Here is a 27,657-nt window from a genome sequence, read left to right on the forward strand (position 1 = left end):
GGACAAAACTTTAGCATGGTATCAGCAGGGGAGTGCTCAGGAGTTAGAGAGTGGGAGCTGAGCAAGCTGCATTGTTTTTTATTATAGAATTTGGGGGTTGGGGTCACATGATGTCAGTCAAACAAGTGACACAACAGAAGTGTTAACATAATATTGACAACCAATTACGAGATAAAGAAATCAAATAGCAACACAATAGTACAGCCAGGTGCCCAGGAAAGAAGCTCATTTGAAAGTCCTTATTCCTCCAGAACACAGGTACCAACTTGTTCAGATGTTGAGTCTATGTCTTTGACATTACAAAGGACCTTTAGAACTTGTCTACTGGCTGTCAGACTGCTGATAATAGTAGAGGTTCGAATTCCACAAAATTTGAGCCCAATCCAATTTAAGGATTCAGAAATCAATCATGATAAATCAATATATTGGAAATATAACCATAAGTCTGGTCCATGAACACTTTGCTCATTAGAGTCAGCTTTTGAATACATCTTCATGATTGATTATAACTGAAACCCTTCACTATCTGTTTATCTTTCTTTCTTTCTTTCTTTCTGGAAGTAGGAAGGGAGAAAGGAGCGGAGGAAGGGAGGGAAGGAGGAACAGAGAGAAAGAAAGAAGGGAGGAAAGAAGGAAAGATGAAAATTCAAAGGAAAGGAGGTAGGAAAGAGGAAAAGAGGGAGAAATGAAACATTTTAATGCCAGAAAAAAGTCCCTGGCCCTGAAACTTGCATTATTTTCTTTGTACCTATTAACTTACTGCTGACTTCTAACCACTGCCAATTGCTTGAAAACAGAAGTTATTTTCCTTCTACCTCTCTTTGAATTTTGAATAACTCATTTTAGTTATTTGAGATTCTTGAGAGAAACTCATATATTTAAGTAATCTTTTTCATATCATCATTCTTAGCTTCAGCCACAAATAGTAGTAGTTTGTTTTTTAAAATCCAATTGGCCTAGAACTTCAAAACTATAATAATTTTTGGTGTTTCTGGAATCACTTGTCTGCCATTTTGCACAACAGTTTTCTAACAATTGTTAGATGTTTGCTACTGTCATAAAAATTTATCATGTCATAGTCATCCTTGTGATGACCTTCTCTGTCTTTAGCCATCAGATATAATACTAATATTCAGACCTAACTCTCAGTCTTTCTGGTTTTGTATGACTTGTTTACACTCCATTGGAACTCAGGGTCACTTGCATTCCACAGTACAGACCAGAAGAACTTAAATGGAAAATGTAAAAAAAAATACATAAGTTTGTTCTTTAAGTTTATTGAACTAGAATTTACTGAAGAAAATAGAAGGATTAGCAGTTATGAAAAGAAAGTTGTAGCCACATTTAAATGTATCTCTACAATGCTTATATTCTATACACAATAAGGTCCTAAACAAAGTTTGTTACCCTTCTGCTTAGGCATACAATCAAAGAAAATAATTACTTTTGTTCTTCACATTGTCACTTTTATTTATTGGAATCTGTAGACTGCAATTTATCTTTTTCTGACAACATTTAAGGTATGCCTTTGATGGCAATTAATTTCATTTGTTTTCATTTTTATATCACATTACTCATATAGGATGAAAGCACTTACTGTAGGAATTTATTGAATAGTCAACCAATGTTTATTGAAGGTTTGGGAATTTCTTTTTCTCTTTACATTTCTAGGTATAATATCAAGAGTGAAAACTCACTCAGATTGTGGAGCTGAAGAATATATTGACATGTGATTCAGAAACAAGAATTCAAGACAAGACATTTTAAGAATTTGTTATTTAATTAAAGAAAGTAATGTCTCACTTCTAAAAACAAATGGCTATCTTGTAATTGAAATTTTTGAAGACAAATTTTTACTTTCATCATTTACACAATTCTGCAAAAAATATCTTTATGGCATATGTTTCAATTCACAGCTGTGCTCTGTCATGCAAAACCAGCTGCCAATGTTATTTGTATTAGGCTTCACAATAATTATAATTTTATATTCTTTTAAGTTGTGAAATACTTGATAAAAGAACTGAGAATTCATAAATTGGCTTATACACTTGTCTTACTTGTTTCTCTATTCTAGAAGCATAGTTCTTTGTAAGTTTAAAAGTAAATTTCTTTCTTTCTTTGACAGATGTTGGCTCTGTTGAAGGACTTGCCTATCACAGAGCTTGGGATACCCTCTATTGGACCAGTTCTACTGCATCATCCATCACAAGACATACAGTTGACCAGAACCGACCAGGAGCTTTTAACAGAGAAGCTGTCATCACAATGTCAGAAGATGACCATCCACATGTATTAGCATTGGATGAATGTCAAAAGTATGGAATTTTTTTAATTTATAGGTCTTACTTTTGCTTCTATCCATAGTTTAATTAACTTTAAACACCAAAAAGGGCAGGCAAAGATGCAAATGAGTGTCATTTCAGACCTATATTAAACAGTTACTACTTGGAGAAAATAGGTTCATTGATCTCAAATTGGAAGAAATCTCAGAGGCCATCTAGTCTAAGCCTCTTATTTTAAAGATGAGGAACCAGAAGACCAATTAAGTTAAATGATTTGCCCAAAATCACATAGAGGAAAAAAAACATCAGATATGGGATCTGATACATTAGAACATTTTAGGGTGAATCATTACACAAACTTGAGAGACAACAGAGAATGTAGCTCCACTCATGTTTTCTACCTTAGGGAAGTTTCTTTTCTGATTCCCTTAGATGTAATATTCTCTTTTCTCTAATTAATATATATACATATGTTAATTTATTATCCTACATAAAAGTATCCCTACATAAAAGTAGATGAATTCCTTGAGAGTAGGAAGGGTCCTTTTTTTTCTTCCTCATTGTATTTTCAATGCTTAGCTTAGTATTTTTTATCAATAAATGTTTGGTGGACAGAATAGGGGAATTTCACCTTCAAACAATGTAGTGTGGTTTTATAACACTAGGAAGCATGAAAGCAATATGAATAAAGAATACTCTAATACCTCTCTTTTAGGGAGATAGTTGGAAAGGACATTTGGCTTTGCAGTTAGAGGGTCTGGCTTCAGATCTACTCTCTATGCTATCTCACAGCTGTGTGATTTTAGCCAAATTACTTATTCATTTTCTATCTCAATTTCCTTATCAATAAAATAAAGGGTTAAGTCTGAATGGTCTCAGAGCTTCTTTCTTGTTCTAGAGATATTATCATATGAACTAGAGTTGGGAGGATGCATTTCAGAGAAAATAGCTATTGAGGAAAATAGGAAGAACCTAGCAAATAATTAATATAACAATTAATGCAATTGTGTATATCCTCAGTATGGAGGACTTTGAAGTTAATTGGGAATTTGTGATCAGAGACCAGGGAGGCAGGGAATAGAAATTTCTAACCTCCTAATTTTTCAAATTAGGAAACTAAGACTCTAAGAGTTTAAGTGCGCTCTCTATCCTAGGTCATCCTTTTTGATAAAACTGAACAAGAAATCAGGTCTCCTGATTTATTATTTAGGGCTCTATCTACCATGCCATATTATCACAGAGACTAGAAAAATGATACTCAGAGAGATTTGGTGTTTGACTATTATTTTCCATTCATCTGTCAAATTGATTTTCCTAAAACCCAAGTGTGACTACATAACGTCCATGTACCATTCCACTTCGTGCCATTGAATCCATTTCAGATGGTCTTTATTGCCTCTAGATTCAAATATAAGACCTTCTGTTCAGCTTGCTCTTTGTACAAAACACTCCATCTTCTGTCCCTGCACATTTTCACTAGCTAGAAAGTTCCCTGTGCCTGGAAATCTTTTCCTCCTCCTCTGTAACACCTGCCTTTCCTGACTACATTTAAAACTCAGTTAAAATTTCACCTGTCCTCACCTTTAAAGTTTCTGCCTTTGATTAATTATTTCCAATTTATCTTGCATATATCTAGTTTTTACAAAGTTGTTTGCCTGTCTTCTCTTCTACTAGATTGTAGATACAGAGGAAGGATTTTCTTTGCATTTCTTTGTATTCCCAATACTCAACAAAGTGTCTGGCACATAATACATGTTTAATAAATGTTGGTTGAATGACAGACTACCTAAAGTCACACTTCTAGTTATCCATCAAACTAGAGAGTTCTTGGTTCTGATCATTTAATTCTGATAAATCTGGCCTATTTTGTCCTTCTGCTTCAACTATGCCAGGGGTCGGCAATGTATGGCTCTCGAGCCATATCTGACTCTTTTGAAGGCCAGATATGGCTCTTTCTGCAGGAGCCATAAAGTCAATTTTTTTTTCAGGCGCTGTTACAGGAGCGCACTGTGAGCACTGTACGGCTCTCAGGTGTTTATGGCTCTCAGGGCCAAAAAGGTTGCCGACCCCTGAACTATGCTAACCCCATATGTCATTTTATCTGATCAATAGCAGTATATTCTCTTAAAAAGATAGTAATAAAAATGTAATAAAGTCATTCTTTATTAGTGGTTAAACTAAAACTTCATTATAATTTAGTATGCTTTGTATCAGTTTTACCTGCAGAAGTAAATTGATTTGCATTTCAAGTAAATTTTGTGATTTAAATATATAAACATTAATTAAAAATGTATCATGTAAATGTGCTATGGAGTAGACTGGGAGACAGGAAGAAATGTCTATTCACTAGAGGGCCAGTCAGAAATTTTGTATTAAAAAGACCCAGAAATCATAATGAGGCATATAAAAATGCAGGGAGAGAAAAGTGATCTTTCTTTCACTTTCCATTAGGGCCCTTCCTAGTTGAACTATTAATCAGCAAGCTAGCCAACAATGGTTTTAATTAATTATCATAACATGTATCTGGCCTGATGCTTATTGGCAACTTCTCTAGTAACAGGAATGCTGGAAGAGCCTATGCATTTTCCTTCTACCTCTTTTTGTCCTCTGGCCATATCATGGTTGATGCTTCTCAGATGCCAGAGCAAAAGTAAATATTATCTGATTCTTTGGCAAATGCTTTGTTTCACTATCACTCCTTTGTTAGTCACTGAAGAGAAAAAAAAAAAAGAAAAAAACACAACATTTATTAAGCACAATGTGCCAAACACTGTGCCAATGGTAGGTTAAATTAATAACAATTTCTGCCCTCTAGGAACTTACATTTTGATTTAGGAAGTTACAAGATTTGTGAGTAGAACCTCTAGTGGAGTCAGGAAGGGAAGAATTGTAATGGTGTAGTCATCAACCAGATTCATAGCAAATGTGATAACGTGGAATAAGATATGGTTAAAAAGCCTAAAAGGAGGTGATTTTAAAAATTCATAATTTAAGAAAAGTTATTTTTTCCTTATTTACATCAATGATAGTGAAAATCTCTATAGGACATCCATTAACTAATAAATAATTAGAGATATAGTTATGAGTGAAACAAAATAGGAAAACATTAAACATGCTACATTATTGTCCTCTGCAATATTTCAGGTGACATTTATTGTTTTAAGCATTTAAACTGTTCATTTACAAAATGCTATATGATAGACATTTCTGTATGGGGCTCTTCATCATTTTGGAGTGAATGCAATGCTTCTTAAACAGTGATGGTTAATAGTAAATGATTAAAAAATAATTCATTTTATATCTTAATATAGGCATATTTGTCTCTGAGATCACATTGTCGAAATTGCTATTGATTTTTATTTTTTTTAATGGATAGCCCAGATGTTGTACTCAGTGTGTGGGAGTCCATTTAATTAACAAGTTGAAACTGATTTTGTTCTGAATTTACATCCTGCCCAATAATGCCATAAATCTTCTTGTGCTGTATTTAATGATACAGGAGACTGTAATCTCACACTGTCTTTAAATACTCACACATAAGAATTACATATATGTCATCCTGCTATGACTAGAATATCACATAAGGAATTTTTCTTGAAGACAGCATATACTGTTGAGCATGATACACTCAATTCTTAAAAATATTGTGCAAGAGTTTTGATAGCACATTTTGAGTATTCAATACAATTTTAAAAATTCAGGTTAAATACATATCTCCAATATTTGTTTTAATATTCAATTAAATATTTTTTAAGTATTGCTCAAAATTTGTTGAAGAATTACATAGGATCAGGATCCATTATTTTAATTCTTTAAAAAAAAACCTTTGATTTTATGTTTCCTCTAGAAGTAAAATAAAAGTATTTTTTTTCTTTTGAAATATAGTTTAATGTTTTGGACCAACTGGAATGAGCAACACCCAAGTATAATGAGATCTACACTCACAGGAAAGAATGCCCATGTTGTTGTCAGCACAGACATCCTAACTCCTAATGGACTCACAATTGATCACAGTGCAGAGAAACTATACTTCTCAGATGGTAGCCTTGGAAAAATTGAAAGATGTGAATATGATGGATCCAAGAGATATGTGAGTTGAATAATTTTTCATTAAATATGGATTATGGAGTGGCATATTTGTATATGTGTGTTTCTCTACTTAAGAAAGGGATATTTGATGTCAAAACAAATGATTTGATTCAATCAGGTCAACCAAACTGATAAAGGAAAACAAAAAAATGAAATATAAAGAGATTACTTTTTAACTGATTTCTTCTACCTTTTTACAATTTGTATTTGTGTCCTAGAAATGTTTCCTAAATATCACAACCTATTTCTAGAAGTGTAATGAATTATTTTGCTTAATTGTTTTAAACTGGAAAATAGTACCATTGGTATGAATATGTTTTATTTAAAATTCTTAATAGATAATAAATATAAGTTAACCCAAGAGGTTTTTTTAAGACATTAAAAAGAATCACATCCTCAAATGAAGGGAAAATGAGTCTACAAATTTCAGTTAATATGTATATATATGTAAATATATATATATATATTTGTACTTTACAATGATTCCTTTATCTTTTAATAATTTAATTATGATATTCGCCATGCAGAGTCAGTTTTTCTCTTCTGTAGCTATAGACAAATTATTAAAATATAGTCTTTCAGAAAGTCTTTCTAATAGAATTCATTGACCTGCCATTCTAAAACATACATTTGTTTGAGATCAAAACATCATGTAGTCAAATATGGTGGTGGTTAGATTTTATTTCTGTATGACCATAGAGTAAAATTTGCAAGTTCTTTCAAAGAGAAAAAAAAAGTAGATATCAGGTTTCATCCTGTCCTTTGGAACAAAGAGGAGTTAACAAAGTGCCCTCCAAGGCACAGTAGGAAGGACTTATCCTCTACTTCACAGTGATGATGTCCAGACTCCATTTATCTTCTTTTTCAATAGTGTCTCTGATGGATGGGGAAAACAAAGTTTGAATCTTGAGTGGAAAGACTGTTGGAGTCATTTTACATATGCTAGATGTCATACACATTTGTCTTTGTTCAGTTGTTTCAGTTGTGTTTGATTCTTCATGACTCCATTTGGATTGGGCAAAGATATTGAAATGATTTGTCATTTCCTTCTCTAATCTTATACATATGAGGTCCCTAAAATGCCCATAAGTAGAATTCATTATAACTAGAATGAACAGAATCTACAGCATATTAGACATTTGGAATGCATTGCTTTTTCCTGATTTTTAATTACTGGGCTCATCTTTTTACTACAGAGAGGCTAAAGATAAATAATGAACTGTGGTGCCAATTCTATTCAAAGGGGTGACACTTTCTGATAATCTCCTGCCTATTGGTTCATAAAAGATCTTGGACTCAACAGTACTGATCTAGATTATCACAGGCTTTTCTAATAAATGATGTTTTTTCTAAGCATTTGTTAAAATTATATTTTTTCTAATTATATGTAAAAATATTTTCAACATTCAGTCTTAAAATTTTGAGTTCCAAATTCTCTCTCTCCTCCCCCCACCAGAGGGAAGACAATTTGATGTAGACCAGTGATTCCCAAAGTGGGCACTACCGTCCCCTGGTGGATGCTGCAGCGATCCAGGGGAGCGGTAATGGCCACACTTTTTTTGTATTATATTCTATTCTGAGTTCAATAAATAGTTTCATGATTTCCAGGTGGTGCTAAGTAATATTTTTTTCTGGAAAGGGGGCAGTAGGCCAAAAAAGTTTGGGAACCATTGATGTAGTCTATTCACGTGCAGTCATGCAAAACATTTCCATATTTGTTATATTGTGAAAGAAAACAGACCAAAAAAACCTAAGAAAAACAAAGTTAAAAAAAAATAAAGCATTCTCTGATCTTCATTCATACTCCATCAGTTCTTTCTCTAAGGGTGGTTAGCACTTTTCATCATAAGCCCTTCAAAATTGTCTCAGATCTTTGTTTTGGTGAATGCTACTTTTAAAAATAGATGAATAGAAGTTTGAGCAACAATGTAGAATAGTATATAGAGGACTGATCCTAAAGCCAGGAAGACCCATTTTCAAAACTTATCTGTGGCACATCTGACTATGTGACCCTAGAAAAGCCATTTAACCTTTTCAGTGCTCAAGGTAATTTTCTAAGACTTAGAGTTGCAGAGGATGTGTTCATTTTTTGTTAACAGAGGAAGAACCATCTTGGTTCTTTATATCTATGAAATCACTGGTCTAATATTTCTCACTAATATCATTTCTTTTCTTTTAAAATAAATTTCCTTTTCTCTTTTATTGCAAATTTTATAAATCCAAATAAAACAAGCAAAATCATATACAAAGAAAAAGAAGATTTCACATAATTGAAAACATCAGCCTTTTCTATGATTAGCTTATTTATCTTTACAGCTAAATAATGAATCCCATCCACAAGTGCCCTAGCCTGTCCTCTGCCTTATATTTATATGTTAAGTTTTTGTGTTTTTACTTCAGTTCACTCTTTGGAGGCAACATTCAGAATTTATTCTTTCAGTATTAATTCTATAGCTTTATATAATGTTGTGTTGATTCTCCTAATTTCACCATTCATTATCTCATCTAGTTCTTTTTAATTTTTTTTTCCTTTTTAATTGCTTGTACATTGTGTCTTATTGCTCAGTAGTATTCCCTCACAACCATATACCACAGTTTGTTTAGTTGTTCCCCAACTGATGGGCATTTCTTCAATTTGCCGTCCTTTGCCACCACAAAGAGCTGCTATAAGTATTTTAGAACATATGGGTGCTTTTACTTTCCCCCTGACCTGCTTGGGAAACAGACACAGAAATGGTATTGCTGAGTTTAAGAGTATACACAGTTTTTTTAACTTTCTGTGAGTAATTCAAAAGTAAATTTTCTTTAAAAATATCCTGACCTTAAAAAAGAGGGAAAAAGGTGCCATACATACAGCAGAACATAAAAGGAAAAAAAAACTTATATAAATGAATGAATGGCCATTCTATTACTTGCTCTTTTTTTTTTTTGAGGAAAAATTACTATTCTATATATTAATTTCAGCAATGTCCTGTTGATTCTGATTTTTCCTCTTTATTCAAACATGATTTACTGGCTAATATATACATTGTGGCATTGTCCAAAAATATGTCTTTACTTTTATTTCCCTTATCTCTCTAGGGTGTTATGCTTCATTATAGACATAGTTGATTATTGCACTAATCAGAGTTCTTAGGTCTTTCAAAGCTGTTTTTCTTTATCATGTTGACCTTGAATAAACTGTACTCCTGTTTATGCTCATTTCATTCTGGGGCAATTCATTATACTCTGAATTCTCTGAGATTTTTTTCCTTTCATCATTTCCAAGGGTACAATTTCATACTACATTTTCTGGTAGCATAATTTATTCAAATAATTCTCACTTCTTTGGGACAGTCTTTAATTCTAGTACTTCCTCTACTTCCCACTCCCTTTAAATTCCCCTTTTGGATAAAGAAGTTTGTTTTGCTTTCACTAATGATTCTTTCTCTCCTATTATCTTATTGCCTAAGGCACCCCTATATCCCTCCTTCTGTCTTTGTTAATCTTGATAAATCTACTTGCCACAGTGGATGGAACTATGTACTTAGAGTCACATCTGTAAGAACAGTTTTCAAACCCTGCCTCAGACAATATCTGTGTGGCTGAACCCTGGCAAGTCACTTAATCCATTTGCCTCTGTTTCCTCTTCTGTAAATTGAGGTGAATAATAATCTACCTCCTAGAGTTGTTGTGAGTATCAAATGAGATAATAACCTTAAAGCACTTAGCAAAGTATCTGGGAACATAGTAAACACTATATGCATGTCATTTTTCATAGTCATTTTTTACAAATATTATGTGTAAAACCCTGAAGCCTTAAAACAGTGATGGAGAACCTTTTAGAGACAGAGTGCCTGGGCTCCAACCCCACTCTGCTACCCCCCAGACCAAGTGTGGTTCCATGACCCTCCCACACACACACATGCTGGATTCTCCCCTTACCCTACACAGGGGAGGAGAAAGCACTCCCATTGGGCAGCTGGTCAGAGGGGTAAGGGATGGGAAAAAAATGTTATCAGCCACAGTGGAAAGGGGAAGGAGAGCAGCTCCACCCGAGTCCCTCTACCTTTATAATAACCAACTCTGAAGAGGGCAAGGAGGGGACAGAGGGTGGACAAGTGCCCACTGAGAGTGCTCTGTGTGCCATCTTTCACACCTATACCACAGGTTTGCCATCACTGCCTTAAAATATTATATAAATACTAATTATTTTTTCTATATCTAAATTTGCTTAAAGTTACTTTATCTTGGTGTAGGGTGTGAGATGTTGATCTAAACCTAATCTCTCCACCAGGATAAATTCAGAATGGGTGAAAGACTTGAATATAAAGAAGGAACCTGTAAGTTAATTAGGTGAACACGGAATAGTATACTTGTCAGATCTCTGGGAAAGGAAATATTTTAAAGCCAAGCAAGAGTTAGAAAAAAATTACAAAATGTAAAATAAATAATTTTGATTATATTAAATTAAAAAGTTTTGTACAAACAAAAGCAATGCAACCAAAATCAGAAGGGAAACAACAAACTGGGAAAAAATCTTTATAACAAAATATTCTGACTGAAGTCTAATTACTCAAATATACAAGGAGCTAAATCAATTGTATAAAAAAATCAAGCCATTCCCCAATTGATAAATTGGCAAGGGACATGAATAGGCAATTTTCAGATAAAGAAACCAAAATTATCAATAAGCACATGAGAAGGTGTTCTAAATCTCTAATAATTAGAGAAATGCAAATCAAAACAACTCTGAGGTACCACCTCACACCTAGCAGATTGGCTAAAATGATAGCAGGGGAGAGTAATGAATGCTGGAGAGGATGTGGCAAAATTTGGACGTTGATGCATTGCTGGTGGAGCTGTGAACTGATCCAACCATTCTGGATGGCAATTTGGAACTATACCCAAAGAGTGATAAAAGAATGCCTGCCCTTTGATCCAGCCATACCATTGCTGGAATTGTACCCCAAATAGATCATAGATAAACAGACTTGCACAAAAATATTTATAGCTATGCTCTTTGTGGTGGCAAAAACCTGGAAAATGAGGGTATGCCCTTCAATTGGAGAATGGCTGAACAAATTGTGGTATATGCTAGAGATGGAATACTATTGTGCTCAAAAGAATAATAAACTGGAGGAATTCCATATGAACTGGAAAGACCTCCAGGAATTGATGCAGAGTGAAAGAAGCAGAGCCGGAAGAACATTGTACACAGAGACTGATACACTGTGGTAAAATCGATTGTAATGGATGTCTGTACTAGCAGCAATGCAATAACCCAAGACAATTCTGAGGGATTTATGGAAAAGAATACTACCCACATACAGATGAAGAACTACAGGAGTGGAAACACAGAAGAAAAACAATTGCTTGAACACTTGGGTTGATGAGGACATGATTCGGGGTTGTAGACCTGAAAAGACCACACCAATGTAACTATCAATAATATGTAAATAAGTCTTGACTGACCACACATGTTAAAAGCAGTGGAAATGTGAGCTTTTTCCGGGGGAGTTTTGAGGGGGTGAAGGGTAAAGTAAAAACATGAATTATGTAACCATGGAAAATTTTTCTAAAAATAAAAAATTTAAAAATATATAAAAAATAAAGTTCCTTTATCTATTTCAGATAAGAGTGAGGTTAATCGATGTGCCCTTCTCACATCTTCTTCTATGTTTATCAGTTTCTTTTTATTTACCTCAATTTCAGAAAATAGCAAGTTCCACTCCACTAATGTATACTTCCTTTTTTACATCTCTTTTTCTTTTCTCTCTGAAAACTCTCCTAATTCATGGAAATCTATTTTTTCCTCCATTAATTCCATCAATAACTTTTGAAGACATGCAGGAAGTATTCTATCTCTTTTCTTCCCTCTAGAATTCTTTATCTCCTTCTAGATTGCTCAGTTGAATTTATATTTTTAGGTTTGTATTCTGAAGTTCTTCCTTAGCTCTAATATTGCTTTCCCAGCTACATTCGTACCTGGATATCTTTGGTCAGGAATTAGCTTACTAGATATGAGGAAGAGGAGTTACTACTGTCCCTGGGCTTCTAGCTAGCTTTTGGTTCAGTTGTCTGGTGTAAAAATAGCATTTATTTGAGCTTATCTTTGGAGTTCTCAATCACTATTGGAACTGGTTTTGTATAATTAGAATCTGATCCCTTGAACTCTCTCTCTCTCTCAGCATCTTTATCTCCAAAAGTAAAGACATACCATGAGAATGAAAGTGGGATGCTGGGAGAGAGAGTTCTGGGGACTAGATTCTAATTATACAGTCAAACTTAAGGATTTTGCTAGAACAAGTATGTGAAATTAACATCCTTCTTGTTATTCTAAATCCTATCTGTTAATACTCTATGAAACTGAATGCCAAATAGTGTTTCCCCAGTGCTATTTGAAAATATTATCATCACTTTTTTTGAGGTACCATTATTATGTCCTGTTACAAAACATTTTTAATCACTTTTCACTGCCTTCCTTCTGGGGCTCAGTCTTTCTTTACCATTAAAGAAAAATATCCCCTTTTGCTTCCATTACTTTCTTCTTTGGAAATTATAAATACCTAAGATAGGAGAAAATAGTTTGATTATTGTTTTAAATTATCTCATGGATTACTCCTTGACCTACAGGTAAATGTGTTTCATCATATTTTAAAATACTTATCTATTCATATTTATCTACTATATTTTTAAACATTACTATAATTATTATTATAATGTTTTTATTATAACATCACACTTTATAATATAACAAAAATACCCTTAACTACCTACCATTTCCTTAACTTTTCATTTAGTGATTATATGTTAAAAATTTTAATGATTAGTTATTCAGTCCTATACATTTCCAAAAATTTCCAAGAGTTAAATCTTTGTTTTCCCCAATTACAAATATAGAGGAAATGATGTAATATAGAAGAAAATGTTTAGCAAATTCAATGTGACTGTATTCTCTTGGTGATGATACTAACTGTCTCCCTTTTTTAAAAGTAATACAACTGAAATAATCTATGCACAACTGAATGTTGTAATTTGCCTTATGTTATTTTGATTTACTTCATGAAATAAACAGATCCCTCCAGATTCCAAAGTATCCACAACTTGGATTTATACATCCCAGATCACATTATTTTGATCTATAATATATGAACTTTCATGATACTGATATAAAAGTAAACAACCTAAAGATTAAGTGATATGTTGAACCTTTAAAAATCGAACTGAATAAACAATTGGCCATACATATTCTTTATAGACAAACTTTTTTGAAAATGTTTGTTGTCTATTTCTGTGTAGTCACTTGAATCCAGACAAAGCTTTGGAAGCAATTTAACATTAACACATGTACACAGAAACTTGTTTATAGACATTTCTTATGAAATGATTAAACTGATTTACAAGTTGGTCTTTATTTCAGTGTTACTTCTTCCTTGTAAGGATTCATGAGCATTCTTTGTTTAGTAAGAGCTTATAGTTTCTTCTCCTCTTCATGATAAAGTTTTACTTTAATTTTGTATACTGTTTGGTTTTGCAATAAATGATTTCATTTTGATTTAAAGGAAAAATCAAACATTCCACATTATTCAGAATGCAAATTGTCTTAGTTATTGTTTCACAACTGCTGTATTTTAACAAAATAGTGGCTTAGAAACAAAGAAAGTCTAAAGTTAGGGATTAATCGTGAATTTCAAGCAGTCAAGAGCTTTAGAGGTCATTTTAAATTGATAATCCTTTAGTTTTTAGTATTTAGTCATGCTTTTAAAAAGCTTCTTTTGGGAAGTCACCATAGTACTGAATTTTATCTCTGCTTTACTGGCTATTTTATTGATACTGCATTAGTTTATTTAAGGATGTTATATCTAATGCTTCATATCTATAGGGGAAATAGGGGAATAATACATCTCCCTTAAAATCCTGAATTTTTTGTTTGATATTAATTGCTATTAAGGTGGGCCAAGAGAGATTCGAAGATTTTGTAGTTCTGAATAGTCTGTGCTTTCACATGTAAGATCAAAACTAATATCCAATAACTCCATTTATCATATTTTATAAAGTCTATTAGTAATCACTGAAATGCAGGTTTAGCATCACTTGAAGTAGGAGAAATGAAAGAACAAAAGTAAAAACCTGGGTAAAGCCACATGAGAAAAATTCTTCTGCCTGGCACTCACCCAACCACCACAGCCACATTTCTGGGAGAAGAGAGAGTGAGGGTGGAGCTACACAAAACTTAATGTCCTCCCTACTTTAGTATGTAATGTGAGAAGAAACATGGGAAGCTGGGAAAGAGAGTTCCTGGGGAGCTAATTTCTAATTATACACATGTATTCTGGAAAAAGGAGAATTCTGGTCCAACTCTACCTCCTAACATTTTATTTTAATGAAATCCAGATTGACTGACTTAGAAATTCATCTTTCTACTTGAGTAACTTGAGCAAAGAAAATGAAATCTCCCCAGACCAGAAATATATTCAAATCTTGACATAAAAGAACTATTTCCAGGAGTTCATTATTCTTTCCTTCTTTATTTACTCACTATCCTTTAATATTTATGAGCATATATTTCAGGCTCAATTTTTTTTTATTTTCCTATTTCTACATTAGTCTTTTGGACTCTGTTGCTTTCTAGAATGATCAACAAATATTTGTTACATTTAACTTAATTTAAATTAATGCTAAAAATTCAGAACATAGTAAAAAAAGGCATAACAGAACATATAGTAAAAATCCAGATAATACAATACTTTTCATAGAAGTATTGCAGCTTTTGTGACTGTAAGATATATAAGTGAATTTTCCAGTTGTGTTCAATTCAATTTACCAATCATCCATTAAGTCTCTCCTTTGTAGAAGGCAATGTTCAAAGCCATAGTTTATTCTTTGGGTATAAAATATTATGACAGAAATGCCACTTTCAAAAAACATACAATCTAATGGAGGGGTGTGGTGGGAGGAAAGGAAGAAACATATATAAATAACCATTCTTAAAAAGAAGTTTAAGATAAGTGTAATGAGATGATCAGTTCATAGTGCTCTGAGAAATTTCAGCTAATGCACATTATTTTCGCCTGAGATAGAAGCAGAGATATACATAGATGTGTAGATTTGGAGGAGAATTCCCACTGGTCCTTCCCATTTCTTTGATTTATATTGCCCCTCCATGTTGTAGGAAGTGGGCTAAACACTTTTCCAAATATTACTCAAGTTAAGTAAGAGTCAGAAAGATCAGGTAGGAGCATATTAGAATAGTTGAGGTCAGGGGTTTTTAACCTAAATTCTGTGAACTAGATATAATACAATTATCATTTGCCATGTGCCAGGCACTGTGTTAAGTGCCAGGGAGCAAATGAGAAAAAGAAATAACAGTTCATTCTCTCAAGAAGCCTACAAGCTAATAAGAAAGACAATTCACAAAAGGAAGCTGAAAGGGGAAGAAATGGGGGGAAAGGCATGAGGAAGATGATGATGAAATTGAAACAAAACAGAGCAGGGAATGGCAAGTGAAGAGATGGATGGCATTTTGTGTCCTCTCTAAAGGGAGGCTGTGAAATAAATTTTTTGTTCTTCCCAACAGCCCTCTATTCAGAGAAGCAAACGTAGGTTGTGATGAGAGGTGAGGAGCAAAGCTGAAGAAGTCTCCGTGATGATGTTTCCTGGCAATGACTCGCTCTAGATATATAGAATATAGATATGGATATAATTATAGATGATATAGTTATGAATCTAGAAAGATGGTTCTGAATATAGATAAATATAAATGATATGTAGAGATATGAATATTTTACTATCTATACCGAAAAATGTGTATTTAAGTACATTCTTATAGACATACATATATGTGACTATGTTTAGATATAGGGTATAAAGATTTCACTTATAGATATAATTAGATAGATATAATTGATAATTTTGTATACTCTATTCATTTAAAGGCATTATTCTCAGAAAGGGTTTTCCAGTTCCTCAGTCATTTCCCGTAAACCACTCCATTTCAGTCACACAGCTAAAGATCCTACCTTTGATCTTACAAGTACACAAATGTACTTCCATATTCATGAACTCTGAAATTCCCTTATCTAATCATAATAATTTATCACTTTACCCATCTCTTTGCCTCACAACCCCAACCATGTTTTTTATCCTATCAGTGACCTCTAAATTGTCCCAGGCCATCACTTCTGCCCTGGCTATGCTGTCCTCTTCCTCACTTAACCTCTTGTTGAGTTAATTCATCTTCAACTTTCTTCTTTTCTCAGGGTCATTGTCTCTTTATTCTGTTGTCCCAGCTGCCCTTTCTCAATCTCAGCCTTGAATTACTCCCACCATGTGCTGCTTTTGCTCCTACTCATGTGCAATTAAAATGAAACTAGAGAAAATCACAAAACTGCCATAACTCGTTCACTATAAATTTGTGTTATATCATCTCAAAAAGCACTCACTGTGGGAAAGCAGCCTTTTCTCACCTCCCTAAATGATTGACTAACTCACTTATGATAGTGCCTTTTCCAAACTTTTTTCATACCTTCCTCAAACCTCCCATGGTTTTCTTTCCTTCTATCTCTCGACGAAGGACCTTGTTATATATTTCACTGGGGAAAAAATGGGTCAGGTCCCTGAGATCTCCCTTGGAGCACTGGAGAATATTGTCTCCTCATCATCATGCTATCTCCTTTATCCCTGGCTCACATAAAGGTGTAGCCCTTCTTGCTGAGACTAATCCCTCTTCATGCATAAATGATGCTGTATCATACCTTTCTTCTCCAACAGATTGCCTCCTCTATCATTCCACTCTCATTGATCTTAAGTCTCTTCCTGTTTACTGCCTCCTTTCATCTCCCTTAAGCCCTCTACAGAATTTCTGCCAAATAGCTAGAGACAGGGAGCTCACAGCCTTAGACAATTCTCCTTTTTTCTTCATGGAATCATAAGATAATAGATTTGAATCTAGAGGGAACCTTAGATACCATATAGACCAAGCCCCTCTTTTCCTCTGATGAGAACTCTAAGGCCTGGAGACATTAAGTGACTTCCCCTAGGTCACCTCTCTGGTTATTAGTTTATAAGTGGAAAAGTATGACCAGCTTCAATATTCAATGCAAAAGAATGCCTAGACATCTTATCTATAAAGTTCTTTGATGCTAAATCGAGAATCCTTTGAACTTTTTCACTTTATCTCTCTAATCTTTCTTATGCTGAGCCAAATTTTCCTCCTTATACCTTTCATCCCACTTCTGCCTTCCAGAACAATACAAAAAAATGTACTCTTTAACAGAGGGCATCACATCTTAAGGATAGCTATCATAGTCTTTTCTTTCCTATGTTATGCACACCAGTTATTGACTGACTGCCTTAATTCACCCAGTAATATTTTGATTTAAAATGTACATGTGTAAGATTTAATCTTTTTAAGGGTATGTAAAAAATTTATTCTAGTATGTCTATTTATATGACTTTTATGATTGTATCCCATTATCCCATCATTGCAGCTGTAGCCTATATCATTTATTACTTAGAATAATTGTTTCTTGCTTATATTTTTTTAAATTATTCATGTTAATATGTCTTTCCTAATAAAACACAAGCTCCTTGAGAATAGTCACTGTACCTTGTATAGTGGATATATTTGAATCCATTACAATGCCAAACTTAACAGGCATATAGGAATGCAATACTTATTTATTGTTTAATAATTATAATTATCTCTTAGGAAATAATAGAATCTTAAGACTGGAAGCAATATTGACAGGTTTCCCTTCCACAATCCCCAGCTTCCTGATTTTAGCAAAGACTAAATCTTTTTTTACTGTCAAAAAAACATAGCAGTAATTTCACGTGGGGTTGCCACATTAAGAGTAAACCTTACTCTAATGGACCCAAGGAAACTATGGGGATTAACCTAAGTTTAAAAGTTTATTTTGGCATTAAATAGGAAAAAATAGGTCACTGTTTTTCTTATGTTTTTTCAGACTTCTGTCTTGACTTTCTGATTATTAGAATGAATAATAGTTTACAAGCGGAAAATTATAGCCAACTTTAATAGTGAATGCAAAAGAATGTCTATCTATCTTTTTTATTGCTTCCTTGTGTACCTTTGGACCTTGTGTACCTTGTGTACCTTTGTATTTGTGTAGTTATATAGCTTTCAGATTTTAGAATAATCTTTTCAAGACCCAATAGAAACTTTTTTAATGAAAAGGTAGTTAGTGAGGTATTCAAAAGTGAAGCCTAGACCAACTTTATTTTTTTGTGTGTGCATGTTTTATCTTTATTTTATTTAAATAACAAATTTCCACATATTTTCCAAAGTTATGTGATTCAAGTTGTCTCAGTCTCTTTTTCCCTCTGCCATCCTGGCATTGAAAAGCAATTCAATCTGGTTTATACATGTATTATCATGGAAAACACATTTCCATATTATTCATTTTTGTAAATGAATGATTTTGTAAAACCAAAACCCCAAACCATACACCTAAATAAACAATTAATAAATCATATGTTTTATCTGCATTTCTACCCCTACAATTCTTTCTCTACAGGTAGATAGCATTCTTTTTCATAAGTCACTCAAAATCATCTTGGATCATTGTATTGGTGTTAGTGGTAAATTCTATTAAATTTCGTTATCCCACAATATTTCAGTTACTATGTATAATGTTCTTCTGGTTCTGCTCTGTCTCAGTTCATGTAGGTCTTTCCAGTTCTTTCTGAAATAATCCTGTTCATCATTCCTTATAGCACAATAGCATTCCATCACCATCATGCCATATTTTGTTCAGACACTCCCCAATTGAAGGACATCCCTTTAGTTTTCCATTTCTTTGCCACCACAATAAGTGCATCTATAAATATTTTCATAGAAATAGATCTTTTCCCATTTTACATCTTATAATACAATTGACTTTAAAAAGATAGGTTATTATCAATATAGTGCTTTGAGAAACCTTAAAATATGTGTTTACATATGTATAAATGTAATATATGTACACACAAACCAAAGTATATGTATGTGTAATTATTACTTTCAAAGTATTTTTGTTTTGGGTTTTCTATTATGTGTCCTATGTTTCAACCTCTGAAGCAAAACACATTTAAAAATAATAATCGTCATGATGATAATAAATTCGCAAAATTTTTCAAAAGCACTTGCTTCATGACCCAATTAAGTAAATGTCTGCAGTTGTTTCTTCTTATAAATGAAGAAACTAAAGCTTAGTGATATTAAAGGACTCACATAAATTAGTGTTATTTTGTAATCTTTAGGAATAATTGAAAAGAAACTGATCAATTCTTCTGTCCATATTTTTCTCACAGTCATTACTAATTTCTCTATAAATGAGGACCTTTGTAATAAATTGTACATGACATTACAGAAGAACCATCTCCATAGACAGCTTATGTATCCTACTGACATTTCTTAAAAGATATTTTTAGAGTTATTGTGATGAATGGGTAGAAGTGTGCCATTAGTTCCTCAGATCTGTGTCTTTACTTGGGTTTCCATACTAAATCCTTTTAGAAAGTATGTTTTCTGTGGTTTCAAACCACTGAATTGGGTGGCTGCTTCCTAAATGGATTATGGGAAAGTAACAGGACAGTCTATTCTATTTTTTAAATCTTTCTCATTATTAGAAAATATTTTCTTATAAAATCAGCCCATGTTATTTTTACCTTTGTGACCCTAGTCCTGTGAAATTAACTAAATCTCAGATTAGCCACACAGAATGGCTCTAGTCAATATTCCACGTCATAAATTTCAAAATATTTGAAGATAGCTATTATATTCTCCTTTATATTTCCTTTGTCAGACTAAATGTTCTTTGTTCCTTCATCTTTTGATCATATCATATCACTTCATTAGGACTTTTTGAAGTCCAAAATTATCCTGATTCCTTTCTCCTATACCCCTTCCATCTTGAGAAAAATCCTCTTAAAAGTAGAAGCCACAACTAAACATAGTCACCTCCTTTTGTGTGCATAAAATACTTCTATCAATTCTAAGTATGAGTATTTTCTCCCTGAAAACCATATCATTTTGTTCAATCATGTTGGTCTTCTACTCAACTAAAATTCCTAACTTTTTTTTTCATTTTTCCCCTTTTGAGATGTTTCAGAGTTCTCATTTTTTTCCATATTACATATTAGCTATCCTTATTTTTGTCATCTGAATTTTTGTTAATCATGACTTCATGAATGTTCATTCAAAGTCATTGATAAAAATGTCAAAAAAAATAAAACTAAAACTATTTTGCTTCCAGAATTCTAACTCTTCCCCTGCTTCCTAAAGGTTGATATTCATCTATAAATTGGTATTAATTAGTAATCAAACAGTTTTATTTCTACATAATTATACTATAATACAGTCCATTTTTTCCATTGTGCTATAAGTCAGCTAGCACAGTGAATAGAGCACTTGACCTGGAGTTGAGAAAACTTGAGTTCAATTTCAACCTCACACACTTGCCAACTGTGACCCTGAGAAAGCAAGTTAACCTACAAATGCTTCAGTTTCCTCATCTGTGAAATGGAGATAATAATAACAACTACCTCCCAGGATTGTTGTGGGATCAAATGAGGTAATAATTTTGTAAAACATTTAACACAGTGCCTGGCACATATTTAGCACTTTATTATTATTACCATTACTATCACCATTATTATTAGTTGTCAGAATAGCATGTTTTCCAAACATTCCTTTGGCCAACTAGTTTAGTATTCTATCCTAAAGATAAATATATATGTTTAGTTTGACAAGCTTTGTTCTTAACCTGTGCTATCTTATAATAATCATTGTCTGCCTTACTAAATGTTTTTTAAGTCATTTAAAAGTATATCTTGGAATTTTTCTTCAGTACAATAAGTTTACTCTTAGGATTTGCCTCTGTCTTTTAGAAATTGATGACTTTGCCCTTCCCTATAATTCATCAAAGATTGCCAGCAGTTTTGCTGAATGATCAAATTGCCATGTTATTTCAGTACGTTTGGCTACAATTGGTTTACTTATTTAACCTATTTCTAATGGTTGATTTATTATATTCTCATTATTCTTTGGCTTCCATTTCTTTCAGTTATGTTTTTTCTATGTGACAGAGAGAACTAAAATAAAATTATATTGGAATAGTGCACATTCTCTGGCATATTTTGTTAGTAAATGAACTGATGATAGTTTGAATTTATTGAAAAGCAATCAGGTGGCCGAATGAATATAGCCCTTGGCCTGGAGTCAGGAAGACCTGAGTTCAAATTCAGCCACAGAGAGTTGCTCATTGTATAATATTGGGCAACTCACTTAACATCTCTCTGCCCCAGTTTTCTCATCTGTAAAAGGGGGAACGTCAAAATCTCAGGGTTGTTATGAAGAAAAAAAAGAGATAAAAATTGTAAAGCATTTTACAGACCTTAAAGTGCCAAATGTTAGCTATTGTTTTTATTATTACTTATTATGGTAATTATTGCATAGCTTTCTTCACAACAACCTTATAAAACAATAGCATCTTTTCTCCTGGGCACTGAAACTATACCCTCACTATTCTTCCTCCTATGGGCAGATCTAAAAAGAAATAAACAAATATCCTCTTTTTGATCCTTCTTACTATGTTTTTCCTTGATAATATGTCCCCTTTTCCATCTTTTGTGCCTTAAAGTAGCATTAGCTATGGAATCATCCTGGGAAAGAACCAAAAACTAGGCTTGGGTTTGAGCCTCGACACTTACTCGTGACTTTCAATGAACCACTTAATTTTAGAGGCTCAAGTTATTGTTATTGTTATTGCTATTTGCTGTTATTATTGTTTTAATTTGCTAAATCTGGATTAAATTATTTAACTAAAAGAATTTATTTAATTATTATATCTTATTATATGTCTTAAATAGAAAGTATTNCCTTATAAAACAATAGCATCTTTTCTCCTGGGCACTGAAACTATACCCTCACTATTCTTCCTCCTAAGGGCAGATCTAAAAAGAAATAAACAAATATCCTCTTTTTGATCCTTCTTACTATGTTTTCCTTGATAATATGTCCCCTTTTCCATCTTTTGTGCCTTAAAGTAGCATTAGCTATGGAATCATCCTGGGAAAGAACCAAAAACTAGGCTTGGGTTTGAGCCTCGACACTTACTCGTGACTTTCAATGAACCACTTAATTTTAGAGGCTCAAGTTATTGTTATTGTTATTGCTATTTGCTGTTATTATTGTTTTAATTTGCTAAATCTGTATTAAATTATTTAACTAAAAGAATTTATTTAATTATTATATCTTATTATATGTCTTAAATAAAAAGTATTTATTTATAAATATAAATTATTAAATTAAATTAATTATAAATTATTTCCAAGATTCCTACAAATCTATAAAGTCTTGATCATATTGTTAGCATTCAATCTTTTCCCCATTCTTTGAGAGTCTCCTATCCTTCTTCAGTCATATTTCCTTGAACAATTACTTGGAATAGAAATTTGCTCTTCTCAAGTCTACTAAGTTTATATTTCATTTTTTGGGCTAGTATCAAAAAGTCTACATATGACACAGTCCTATTCTCCCAACTTTCCTATTTTTTCAACTTTACCTACAGTATCCTCATTGCTAGTCAGAATTAAGGCTAAATAAAAATTCTTAATGTTTATGGACTAAGAGATGAAATTGACTTTAAACAAATCAAGAATTTGTCAGGCATTTCCAGGAATCAGTCTATTAGCAGATAGTTGAGCACCTTAAACTGCTTTCATTCTTAAATACCTGCTATATGTCAGTTTTGTGATATGTATCAGGAATTAATCATTTGTTTTCTCCATCTTACCATAAAGTAGATAATATACTATGGCAATGATATTGCTTCTTTTTTTTTATTGTGTCACCACCCCAAAAGACTATTTTCACTCATGAATTTTCAGACAGGTGAAATATCTTTATTTTCATCCTTACTAGCTCACCCCATAAATTCTACTGATTTTGAACAACATAATATTTAACCAATGTCATATTTCTATCACGACTTCTTTTTAGCCAAGTGATGTTATTTCCTTTAAAGTTATATGTAGTTCATTAACTAAAATTTAGTTTATAGCCTAGATATAGGTGAAAATATATCTAAAGAAACATATATTGTTGCTTGTCTTCATCTTAGTTATTTTCTCCTATGAATTGAGATATATTTAGCTATCATCTTTCTATAATGTATCAGGTATTTTCCATCATGTCTGTGTTTAGGATATATTTGACTATTTTTCTTCTTCCTACTTTAGTACCAATTTAAAGCATTCTTGATCAGATAGTCTGATAAAATGTATTCTTTCAAAACCCTTATTACGTAGACTCCAATGTCAGACAAGAACTGGCATCTTAAGCCATGAGCCATCACACTAAATATCATTTTCCAACATAATATGCTTCTACAAAGAGAAAACTGTTAACTTCCCAAATCATTCTTTCCCTTCAAAAGCCTGAACCTTTTTTCCACAAAGAGAAACATAAAAACATACTTCTTTCCTACTTCTAAATCTTTCATTTTCTTTCTAATAACCTTTTAGAATTTTTCTTGGTACCTACATGAATCATTAGGAAATGGTGCAGTTTTGGGTTTGATTATTCTTTTGGCAGATTCTTCTTAATGTTTTAAGAAACTTTTATTCTTAATATGCATACAAGGAAAATAGCCCCAATCCTGATGAATGATGTCCAGACTATAAGAATTCATCTTTATATTCCTTTGCACATATATTTGTCTTTTGTGGTTTTATTAGGAGGTGACTAGTAACTGGTTATTTTGTATATTCTGGTAACTTTAGAATTTCCTCATCTCTTAGACATGGAGCCATAATTGGGCACATTTAGAGGACATATTAATGATAACAAAATATTTTCCTCATGATCAGCCTATAAATTAAGTAGTTTAATAATATCTTCCCTTTTCAAGTAAAGAAATTAAGCCTAAGGATCATTAAGCAACTTGTCCAGGGTGACATAGCCAATAATTAATACATTTGTGAATTGAATTTAGGTCTTTTGACTATGCTCAATGTGCTTTACATTGCTTCCTCAGAAAGTCCAGAAGCCATATATATGTAGGATTCCCAGTTTTTAGAGCACCATATCATTCTTATTCTTTTCAGACATGCATTTCCACATTTCAAAGTCTTTATTCTCCTCAGGATCCCTCTTTATTATCTTAGAATATTTTATTTTCTGGTTTCTTTTCTGATTTTTTTTGGTTTGCATACCTTAACAATTACTTATTCTACTTAAAAAGCCAAAACACAAAGGTATATTATTCAAGTCTTTTCACGTTGTTTTTAAATAGTGCATTCAACACATAAATGATATAAACAATTTTCTCTGCCATGAAGATGAATTTTTAGGTCACTGGGTCAGTTCCCTTGGTTTCTTTCCTCCTAGTTTTGAAGAGATTAGGATAAATCCTTGGCATATTTCCCTGAAAACTTCTACTGATGACTGTCACAGCAAACTGCCTATTTTCTAGGACTGTTCAGTGATTGAACTGGGTCACAAGCCTTCCTGTCCAAACAGGAAATATGGTATGTTTTAGGCAATTGGTTTTTAAGGAGTAGTATGAGCCTAAGATCCCATAGGTACTGTGCTCCACTAAATTCAAAGGCATACTATTCATTCACAAGAATAGTCTCTCTTTTTCATTCCTAGTCAAATGATTGTGAAAGGAAAAAAGAACTGTTTTCATGGACTAGCTTTTAATATAGGTTCAGAAAGAGATGCGTCTTTTTTCCATTTCATTTATTCTACCTGCTAATGCTGGCATTTAACAAGCTCATTCATGTGTTTAATATTTTCTATCTAACTCAGCTAGTTTTTATTAGACTATTTTATTGTAGAGTGCAATCTCAGTAAAATTTAAGTCCACTGAGTTATCATCTGACTTCTATTGATTAAAATATAATAATTGGTTGTGATTTTCTGATTTTTTATAGAACAAATTAGCTTGCGTTATGACCCTACCTTGATATTGACACTGGTAAGGAATACTCACATTGTTTTGAGAACTCTTGTTATATAGTTATCAGAGGAGAGAGAGAAACAAACAGAGAGAGAGATAGGAAATGGGGAGAGAAAGATTATTACTTCATTGACTTTAATTCTTGTTCTTCAAGTATCCTGCCACTTTTTTCAAAATTCTGATAACTGAAAAGTAATTAATGGCGACAGTCACTGATATACTATAGTGCATGATACTCTTAGTTAATCTATGTTCCAACACCAATTAAATACTTTTAGATACTCAGGTGCACTAATTGATGACCTAATGTTATGGTTGGGCAGGTTTAAATTGATGGAACCAGGTCAGAGTCATACCTATCACCAAATAGATAAAGCAAGCCTGTCTTAGTGGAACCAAGTTTACTGGATATGAAGCTAAAAGATAGCTTTAGTATTTTCATTTTGTCCCTTGGAAATTCAGCAGATCACAAACTTTACCAGAAACCCCCAAGACAGTTGTCTAAAGAACTTTCAGATGAAGTTTATTATGTTTAAGAAGGAAAATATCTTGCTCATTTGCAAGAGATTCTATCTAGGCCCTTTTGTTTAAGTTAAGATAGCTGACAAATATTGACAATCAAGGTAAAATTGTAGAAAGCCTCTAGTACCACAAAAATTCTGTACTATTCATTTAACTGTTGTACTTTTTTAGTTATCTTAGTGCTTCTCAAATTTCCTCAATATACTGAGAGCCAGAATGAAATAGTAGTTGTTTAAGTTGGACCTTAGAGGCAGGAGGACCTAGATTCTAACACTCATAAGCTATGGAACCCTGGGCAAATCATTTAGTCTTTCTATGTCCCAGCAACTCCCTAAAACAGATGTTTCACCTCGAGTATTTACATGGACCTATCTTTTGATCAATGTGTTTGTATTTCTTGCATAAATATAGATCCCAATCCATCTAGACCATTCTATCTTTTGCTATTCTTAACTATATTCTTTTAGAGATCCTCCACAAATGATATTGATTTTCTAAGAATTCTTTTATTAATGCATAAATCAAGAACATAGGATTATAAATGGGAATCAATTATATTGAAATATAGTTATCAAATATGTAATGTATATGTATATACACACATATATGTTTTTATAGTAAGTTCATAGAAGCCATAAGAACTTTTGCTCTAAAAACAAAACTAAAGAGAACAAAACAAAAAAAAAGTTGATGAATTGCTGAATAATTGGTCAGTTTACTCACCATATAGTTTCTACATCCCTAAAAACCCATGAATCCAGTCCCAATCTTTTTCACTCCCAATCTCCACCAAGATATGAGTATTCGTTAAGTAGGAAATTATTGTTGACCAGGAATTTTCTTTGAATGAAACAAAGTGTTCCCTAAATTATTTGATGACTATGCTTTTTGAATGATGATAGACTACCCTCAAAATTTGCTAAATCCAAGAGGTGCTGATTAACTGAACAATATCTATTGTCATAAACTTGGAAACAAACTAAAGATTTGTTTTATCTCAGCTTAATATATACTAAATTGTAGAAATATCCATTCAAATATCATGTGGAAGGATCTAGGGGTTTGTTGTGTCCAATTTATTTTCTTTAGGAAATCATGTCAACAGTTTTTTATGTGTCATCCTTTATTGCAACATTTCCAACATCCAGAACATTGGCTTATGATTCTTAAAGATTTGCCTGGTAGATATCCAAGCTTAGAATTTCCTCCTTTGGAGAAAATGTTAACCACTTGATCAATTTGATTTTGAGGTGTGGCTATCCACAGCCTGAGAGAGAAGGAGGCTATGGCAGCAATTTAGTGAATTTAACAAGCTCAAGCTTGATGATCAAGCAATGATTACTTTTTCCTTAGGTAGTAATTGCTATACTTGTCTAACCCACTTTACTCCTTTGGATTTAATATGCCCAACTGCTTTTCTGGTATGACAAATCAGACTGAACTCTCTAGTTTCTAGATAACTAAAATGAATGAAATAGTAAGTGTTTAAGCTGGACCTTCAATTCTCAAAAGGATTGAAAGGATGATTAAGGAAATGATTCCTTAAACAATGAGGCTAATAATTTATTAGCTGAAAGATGACTATTCTCTGGATAAATGTCATTCATGGAAAAACCTAAAATAAGGATGCCCTTATTGAGAAATATAACATGGGAATAATTCAAGCATACGTGTCAAATTTGAAAATATTGACAGTATTTTATTAAAATCCTAATATTAAGAAGATTTGATTTTAAAAAGTTCGTGGAAATAATGTTTAAGTTTTTTTTCTCTTTTTCCTTTCTGTTGACAACTATAGAAGCAGTAAGCAAAAT

The sequence above is a fragment of the Gracilinanus agilis genome, chromosome 3 (assembly GCF_016433145.1).
Source record: "Gracilinanus agilis isolate LMUSP501 chromosome 3, AgileGrace, whole genome shotgun sequence".
NCBI lineage: Eukaryota > Metazoa > Chordata > Mammalia > Didelphimorphia > Didelphidae > Gracilinanus > Gracilinanus agilis.